This window comes from Apium graveolens, chromosome 7, assembly GCF_009905375.1.
Source record: "Apium graveolens cultivar Ventura chromosome 7, ASM990537v1, whole genome shotgun sequence".
Classification (NCBI taxonomy): domain Eukaryota; kingdom Viridiplantae; phylum Streptophyta; class Magnoliopsida; order Apiales; family Apiaceae; genus Apium; species Apium graveolens.
In genome coordinates, this window is record NC_133653.1 from 244,687,334 (window position 1) to 244,694,673 (window position 7,340).

The 7,340-nt window shown below is 36.0% G+C and overlaps 1 non-coding gene across 1 annotated transcript; it reads right to left on the reverse strand.

Moving 5' to 3' along the window:
- Nucleotides 1-4,724: 4,724 nt before the first annotated feature.
- LOC141676218 (small nucleolar RNA R71) lies at nucleotides 4,725-4,831 on the reverse strand. The gene has a single exon (XR_012556819.1). It is a non-coding gene; the product is annotated as a small nucleolar RNA R71 (small nucleolar RNA).
- Nucleotides 4,832-7,340: the final 2,509 nt, after the last annotated feature.

Below are 7,340 nucleotides of genomic sequence, written 5' to 3' on the forward strand. Positions count from 1 at the left end.
TCAAGTTGTTAAGTGTTTTAACGTGTTTTCTAGTGTTTTTGCATTTCAGGCATTATCTAGGTAATCAGGTGAATTAGCATTATTTTGGTGCTAATATAGTGTCTAGGTGGTGTTGGAATAAAAGCTCGCGAAGACCGACTCGAATCTGCAAGAAAAAATGGAAGAAGTCAATTTTGGCAGAAGGCCAGCGTGCCCGCGCTGATGAAGCGTGCGGCCGCGCCGAAGTACAGAAAGCCAACGCGCCCGCACTGATGAAGCATGCGGCCGCACCGAAGTACAGGAAGCCAGCGCGCCCGCGCTGATGAAGCGTGCGGCCCCTAGTGTTGGGATAATAAAATCCTGATTCTATTGCAATTATATTTTCTGGACTCCTGGGTTGATTGGACTGCTATATATTGATAACTCAAGATCATTTTTTAATAAGGGAGACTTACCAAAGCACAAAGAGAAGACGATAAGAGACCTATAGCATAATTCAACAAAGGCGAAGACGATCTAGTTTATTCTTGTGAATCTTTGTTTTGAATTGTAATCTTGGATGCTCGTTTCTTATTTTGTTGAACCTATACTCTTGTTTGTACTTGGTTTAAGTTATTCGTTATAAAGACTACGTTTTATATACCATGCTTTCATCGGAACCCACGTTGATGATGAGTCCGATTATGGGCTAATCGTTATCGTGGGGTTCTAGCGGATTTATTTATGGATTTCTTTAGTTAAATTGATTGATGTCTTAGTATGTGGTGATTGTACTGATATCCTAGTATTGGTTGTGCGTATTCATCTTATGAGCATCGCAAACTTATAAGATAGTGTGTTAATTCTTAATGCAACGAAAGTGAATTTACGGATTAGAACTTGCCATGCTAGCATAGGTTCATGTATTTTAACCATCTTACTTGTCCTATGTAATCAAGATAGATAACTTGTGCTTAACCCGTTATGTTGTCAAATTCTATAGACATATGGGGTCTCAATATAATTGGTGTCTATTTAGCTTGTATCTCTTTTGTGGATGTCTGGTAATATGGTACTCGCGCAACGAAAGTTGGCGTTTATCAGTTTCGTGTTATCTGATTAGTGTCATCACTATTGCATGCTAAGGTAAAGATCAATAAGGCTATTGGATGAAATATTTAATGAAGTTAGAATCCCATGTTTGTCTTAATTATTAATTCAATCAATCTTATTCTTGCAGTTATAATTATTAGTTTAATTCTTAGTTATAAACAACCTCAATTAGTTATCGTTTGAGCATTGAATAATAACCATACTTTGTTGCTTAAGTGCGTGAATTAATTAGTTAACCGCGTCTCTGTGGGAACGAACTACAAAAGATTCTATACTACTTGCGAACTCGTATACTTGCATGTATTATTAGTGCATTTTTAGCGACTAACAAGTTTTTGGCGCCGCTGCCCGGCACTATAGTGTTAATTGATAGTTTATGTACTTTCCATCAGGGGTCGTTAAAGTTCATTTGTTATATTCGGGATATCGTGTGTAATTATTTTTATCAATAAATAATTTTATATATGATTATTATGTAATTTCTGGTATATAATCTGATGATTGGTGTGGAGATGTGGATGCTTATGTGTGATAAAGTATAAGCATATTAATTTTATTATGACCAGAATAAAATACAGATAATTACGGTATTTTTCTGGTAATTTTGGACTGTTATATTATTTTATATTAATTTATTCATTTATTAATTATTTTCTGAATAATTACAAAATTATTTTACAAAGCCGGGAATCATCCAACTTCAACTGTTTATACGTTTTTACAACCCGAAACTCTTCCGAAAACTCTTTCCTAACCTAATCTGGTAATTCCGGACATTTTCCGTGTTTTGACTTTTTCAATCCGGATTACGGTTTGACCCGTGCGTGGCCCGACGCACAATTTTCGATATGATAATTATTTCGATGTACCAACAAAACCCGTATTCTCGAAAGATGGGACATTATTACATTATTTCCATATAAAGTGTTTTATAAGAAGCCTGGTTTGGATAATTATCCAATACGGGTATCTAATCGAATCGTTTTTACAGTTACTTAGCGGCTAAGTAACTAATTTAACGATCCAAAATGAACCAATATTCCAAAAATATATATAGCCCTTTTATCATTTCATTTTATTCGTATAATCATAATCAGTCAGTAAAACCCCGTAAAATACAGAGAAAATGTCGAATTATTGTCGCGTTCTTGAGAATCAATCGTACAAATGAAGGCGTTATCGAACTCCGATCGGGCGTGCAATACATCAAAACGAAGCTCTCGAAAGACTCTTTTTGAATCCACCATCTATTCAAGTGCATAAATCAAGGTTTTCTTCTTATTTATTTATTTTAATTCGAATTGATTATGGATTAATATATGAATTTTTATTCTTGATGTTGTTGATATGATTTGATGATTCCATCCTGTAGATAATATTTTTCTGGTCAATTTGGTATATTATATGTCAAAATAGAGTTCAGTAACATATAGAAAATTGAGTTTGATTCTCGAAATTAAAACAAAAATTGCTGTTTGGCCCCCAGTTTTGTAAAAGCTTAAATTTTTGTCCCTGGAGTTTACAAACATTGTAAAAAGGAGATTTATGTTTACTTTATTTTAAAAATGATATTTTTATTATTTTAAAAATCAGAAAATTGTGTATTTAATTATTTTAAATTCAGAAAATTATTTTAATTATTTATTTATTCAAAAATAAATCAAAATTATTTTATTCAATAATTTTAATTAGTTTTTAATTATTTTAATTAATCGATTAATTTATATTTAATTGATTAATTATTTTAATTAATTATTAATTAATTTTAATTGATTTAATAATTAGATTTAATTATTTTTAAATTAATTTAAAAAATTATGAAAAATAGTTTTGAGCTTTAAAATATTATTTTAAAATTATTTTCAAGGCTCAATAATTATTATAAAATTATTTTAAAGTCGGATTCGGGTATTTGAACTCTATTATTTAATTATAAAATGATTCACAGTCCCGTTTAAATTCCGAAAAATGTTCAAAAATTTGTATTAAATACTTGGAAAATCAATTCGACCCCGAATCTTCTTTGAAAAATTATTTAACATTGAACCCTGATTCTTATTGATCTTGAGCCATAAGCCTTATTCTTCATAAACCATTGACTGCTGAATTCCCAGATACGAGTCAGACATATACAATACTACTCCACAAATACATATCTACCACATACTGATTTCGGATATTGAATTGCTTGACATACCAACCCTTATTCCTTGTTTAACAGAAGACCAATCCTTGAAACCCTTGAATCCTTGGTCTTCTACTTTCTGATTCTTTCCTTGATTGAAAGCCAATCTTTTGAATTCCTTGTTATACCTTTATGGTGTTGTAAATCACCCTATGCTTCAAGAAAAATGTTATTTATGATTCATCTCATTGAATTACATTTTTTATCATATTGTTATGCTGAAATTGGATTGTTTTTAAATATGGACCAGATTCATGGTCGGACCAGATTCATGGTCATAATAGGCCAATGTGTGCCTTGGATCCAGTATATAGAGCAAAGTTGGGAGCCTTGCTCGGGGTTAGTGCGTGACTGATCAGCAGCCTAACCTTGGCTTTTAAAATGAGAAGTGAATATCCAGTTCTAATCATTTCTTATTCAGGAACTTGATTCTTCTGAATCATTTCAATTGGTGATTGTTTAACCTCAATTGTTGCTATTATTACTTGCTGAGCTAGTTAACTCACTCTTGCAATTTTTTTTATGTTTTCAACAGTTGAAAAGGAAATTATTGGTAATGAGGATTCCCTGTCCAGTGTGCGAGCTAGGGTTTCCGGTTAAGTTGGATCGAGCTAGCAGGAGCTTTATATTGTAAATGAGTTATGTAAGATTGTAAGTACGATATCATTAGCCATTGTAAGTTGAATTAGTTGGGATTTGGTACGATATAATAAAAGTTAAGATTGTGGCTTATTTTCATACTTTAACCTATTGTGATCCGTGGTTATTTGAAGAAGGTTCAATGCATATAATACTTTATATACAGGTTTAAATATGGTGTGTGTGTGTGTGTTGTGGTCCCCAAACTTCTGACCCGGGTTTGGAGGGTGTTACATCATTGACTCGGACATTGTTACTTATCTAATTTCGTGTCTTATTTCAGGTACTCTAGCGAGGGTGTATGGATACGCGTTCGCGTACTCGTAAGAGAACACTGGATAAAGCCGAGGAAGAAGTTGTGGTAGTTCGAAAGGAAGTTTTTGAGGAAGAAAAGAAGGTAGAAGAAGAAGAGAAAGTCGAAGAACCAGTTGTAGTAGCAATGGGAGATCAAGGGGAAAATTTGAAGGCTTTGATGGACTATTCTCAGCCTAAGATTAATGACATTCAGTCAAGCATCATCAGATCAACCATCAGGGCTAACACTTTTGAGATCAAGTCAAGCACGATTCAGATGATACAGAACTCAGTTCAGTTTGGGGGTTCTCCTACTGAAGACCCCAACATGCACATCAGGGATTTCATCGAGATCTGCGACACTTTCAAATTCAATGATGTGACTGAAGACGCTATCAAGCTATGCTTGTTCCCATTCTCTCTGAGGGACAAGGCTAAATGCTGGTTACACTCTCTGCCAGCAGGATCTATCACCACTTGGGAAGATCTTGCGTAAAAGTTTCTCACTAAATTCTTCCCCATGGTGAAGACTGCTGCAATCAGGAATGCTCTTACCTATTTTGCTCAGCAAATAGGGGAATCTCTGTGTGAGGCTTGGGATCGATATAAGGAGATGCTAAGGAAGTGACCACACCATGGCATGCCTGATTGGATAATTATTAATTACTTCTATAATGGATTGGGTGCTACTTCTAGACCCATGCTTGATGCAGCATCAGGAGGAGCCTTATGGGCTAAGAGCTACGATGAAGCTTATGAAATTATTAAACGGATGGCTGCTAATGAGTACCAGAATCCTTCCTAGAGACTGACTCAGGGAAAAGTTGCAGGAATTCTGGAGTTGGACGCAGCTGCTACTATCACTGCCCAACTTAAATCTTTGACAATGAAGGTGGACACTTTGGCTAATATGGAGTAAATCAAATCGCAAGTGTCTGTGAGGTTTGTGCTGGTGCCCATGAGATTGATCAGTGCATAATTTCTAATAAATCAGCTCAGTTCGTGAGTAACTTCCAGCAATCGCAACAACCAGCGCCAACCACCTATCATCCCAACAACCGCAATCATCCAAATTTCAGTTGGAGTAATGCTCAGAATACGGTTCAACAACCTTATCGGCAGTACCCAGCTAAATAGTACAACCCCCCTGGTTTTCAGCAACCACAGTATGCACCTAGACAGCAACTCCAGCTGCAACAAGCCAATGAAAAATCTGAATTAGAAGAGTTGAAGCTTATGTGTAAGAGTCAAGTTGTTTCTATCAAGACCTTGGAAAATCAAATTGGTCAAATTGCCAATGCCTTGCTAAATCGTCAGCCTGGTACATTACCCAGTGACACTGAAGTTCCATGAAAGAGGGAAGCTAAGGAGCAGGTAAAGGCAATCACTTTAAGGTCTGGAAAGGTTGCGAATCCCGAACAAACTCAAGAGTTAACTGAAGAAGTTGGTGCTGAGAAAGAAGTAGTACAGCAGGACAAAGTAGTGGAACCAAGGAAGATTACTGTTAAGCACACTCCACCTGAGGGTAATACAGGGGAGAAACAAATTTATCCTCCACCGCCTTTTCCCAAAAGGTTGCAGAAGAAAAAGCTGGACAAGCAATTTAAAAAGTTTCTGGAGGTGTTCAAGAAACTTCATATCAACATACCTTTCGCCGAGGCTCTCGAGCAGATGCCTAGTTATGCAAAGTTTATGAAAGGTATTCTCTCTCGGAAGGTAAAGCTAGATGATTTAGAGACAGTCGCTCTCACGGAAGAATGCAGTGCTGTGCTGCAACAGAAGTTGCCTCCGAAGCTTAAAGATCCAGGAAGCTTCACTATTCCATATACTATTGGAAAATTGTCTTTTCACAGATGCTTATATGACTTGGGAGCTAGCATCAATCTGATGCCTTTGTCAATTTTCAAGAAGTTGGACTTACCTGATCCCAAACTGACTTATATGACCTTACAATTGGCCGACCGTTCTATTACATATCTGTGAGGTATTATGGATGATGTCTTGGTCAAGGTTGATAAACTCATCTTTCCTGCTGATTTCGTAATTCTCGATTTCAAGGAGGATAAGAAGATTCTCATATTCTTGGAAAGACCTTTCCTGGTGACTGGCCGAACCTTGATAGATGTGCAAAAGGGTGAGCTCACCATGCGAGTGCTGGATCAGGATGTTACTTTTAATATATTCAATGCTATAAAATTCCCTACTAATAATGAGGAGTGCTTAAAAGTGGAATTGGTCGACTCGGTAGTTACCTCAGAACTTGATCAATTGCTAAGGGCTGATGTCTTAGAAAAACCCTTATTGGGGAATTCATATAGTGAAGATGACGAAGAGGAAGAATAATTGCAATATTTGAATGCTTCTCCATGGAAAAGGAAAATTGATATGCCTTTTGAATCTCTTGGAATGGAGGAATTGAACAAAGCTCCTAAATGCCTCAAGCCTTCTATTGAGGAAGCTCCTACTCTTGAGCTTAAGCCTTTACCTGAACATTTGAGGTATGCGTTTTTAGGTGATGCATATACTCTGCCTGTTATTATTACATCTGACCTTTCAGGGAGTGATGAGGAAAAGCTTTAGAGGATTCTGAGAGAGTTCAAGTCGGCAATTGGATGTACTATAGCAGATATCAAGGGAATCAACCCTTCTTACTGTATGCATAAAATTCTTCTAGAGGAAGATAGAAAACCTATGGTCGAGCAGCAAATAAGACTTAATCCTATCATGAAGGAAGTAGTGAAGAAAGAAATTCTTAAGTGGCTAGATGTAGGGATCATCTACCTTATTTCTGAAAATTCATGGGTAAGCCCGGTTCAATGTATGCCGAAGAAAGGAGGAATTACTGTGGTAGCAAATGAGAAGAATGAGCTTATTCCTACAAGGACAGTCACGGGGTGGAGAGTTTGCATGGATGATATGGGCCTAAAATTAGCCAAGAAATAAAATAAATGTTGAATTAATTAGACCTGATATGGTCCAATAATGAAGCCCAATTAATGAGGCCCAAAGCCCTGAATATTTATTAATTTCGTATTTAATAAATAGGGGGATTATCAGCTCATTAAATAAGTCCTAACGATGATGTAATTCTATAAAAGATAGCATCAAAGGGCATCTATACCAACTAGGAATCTGATTCCTCTATTCTAAG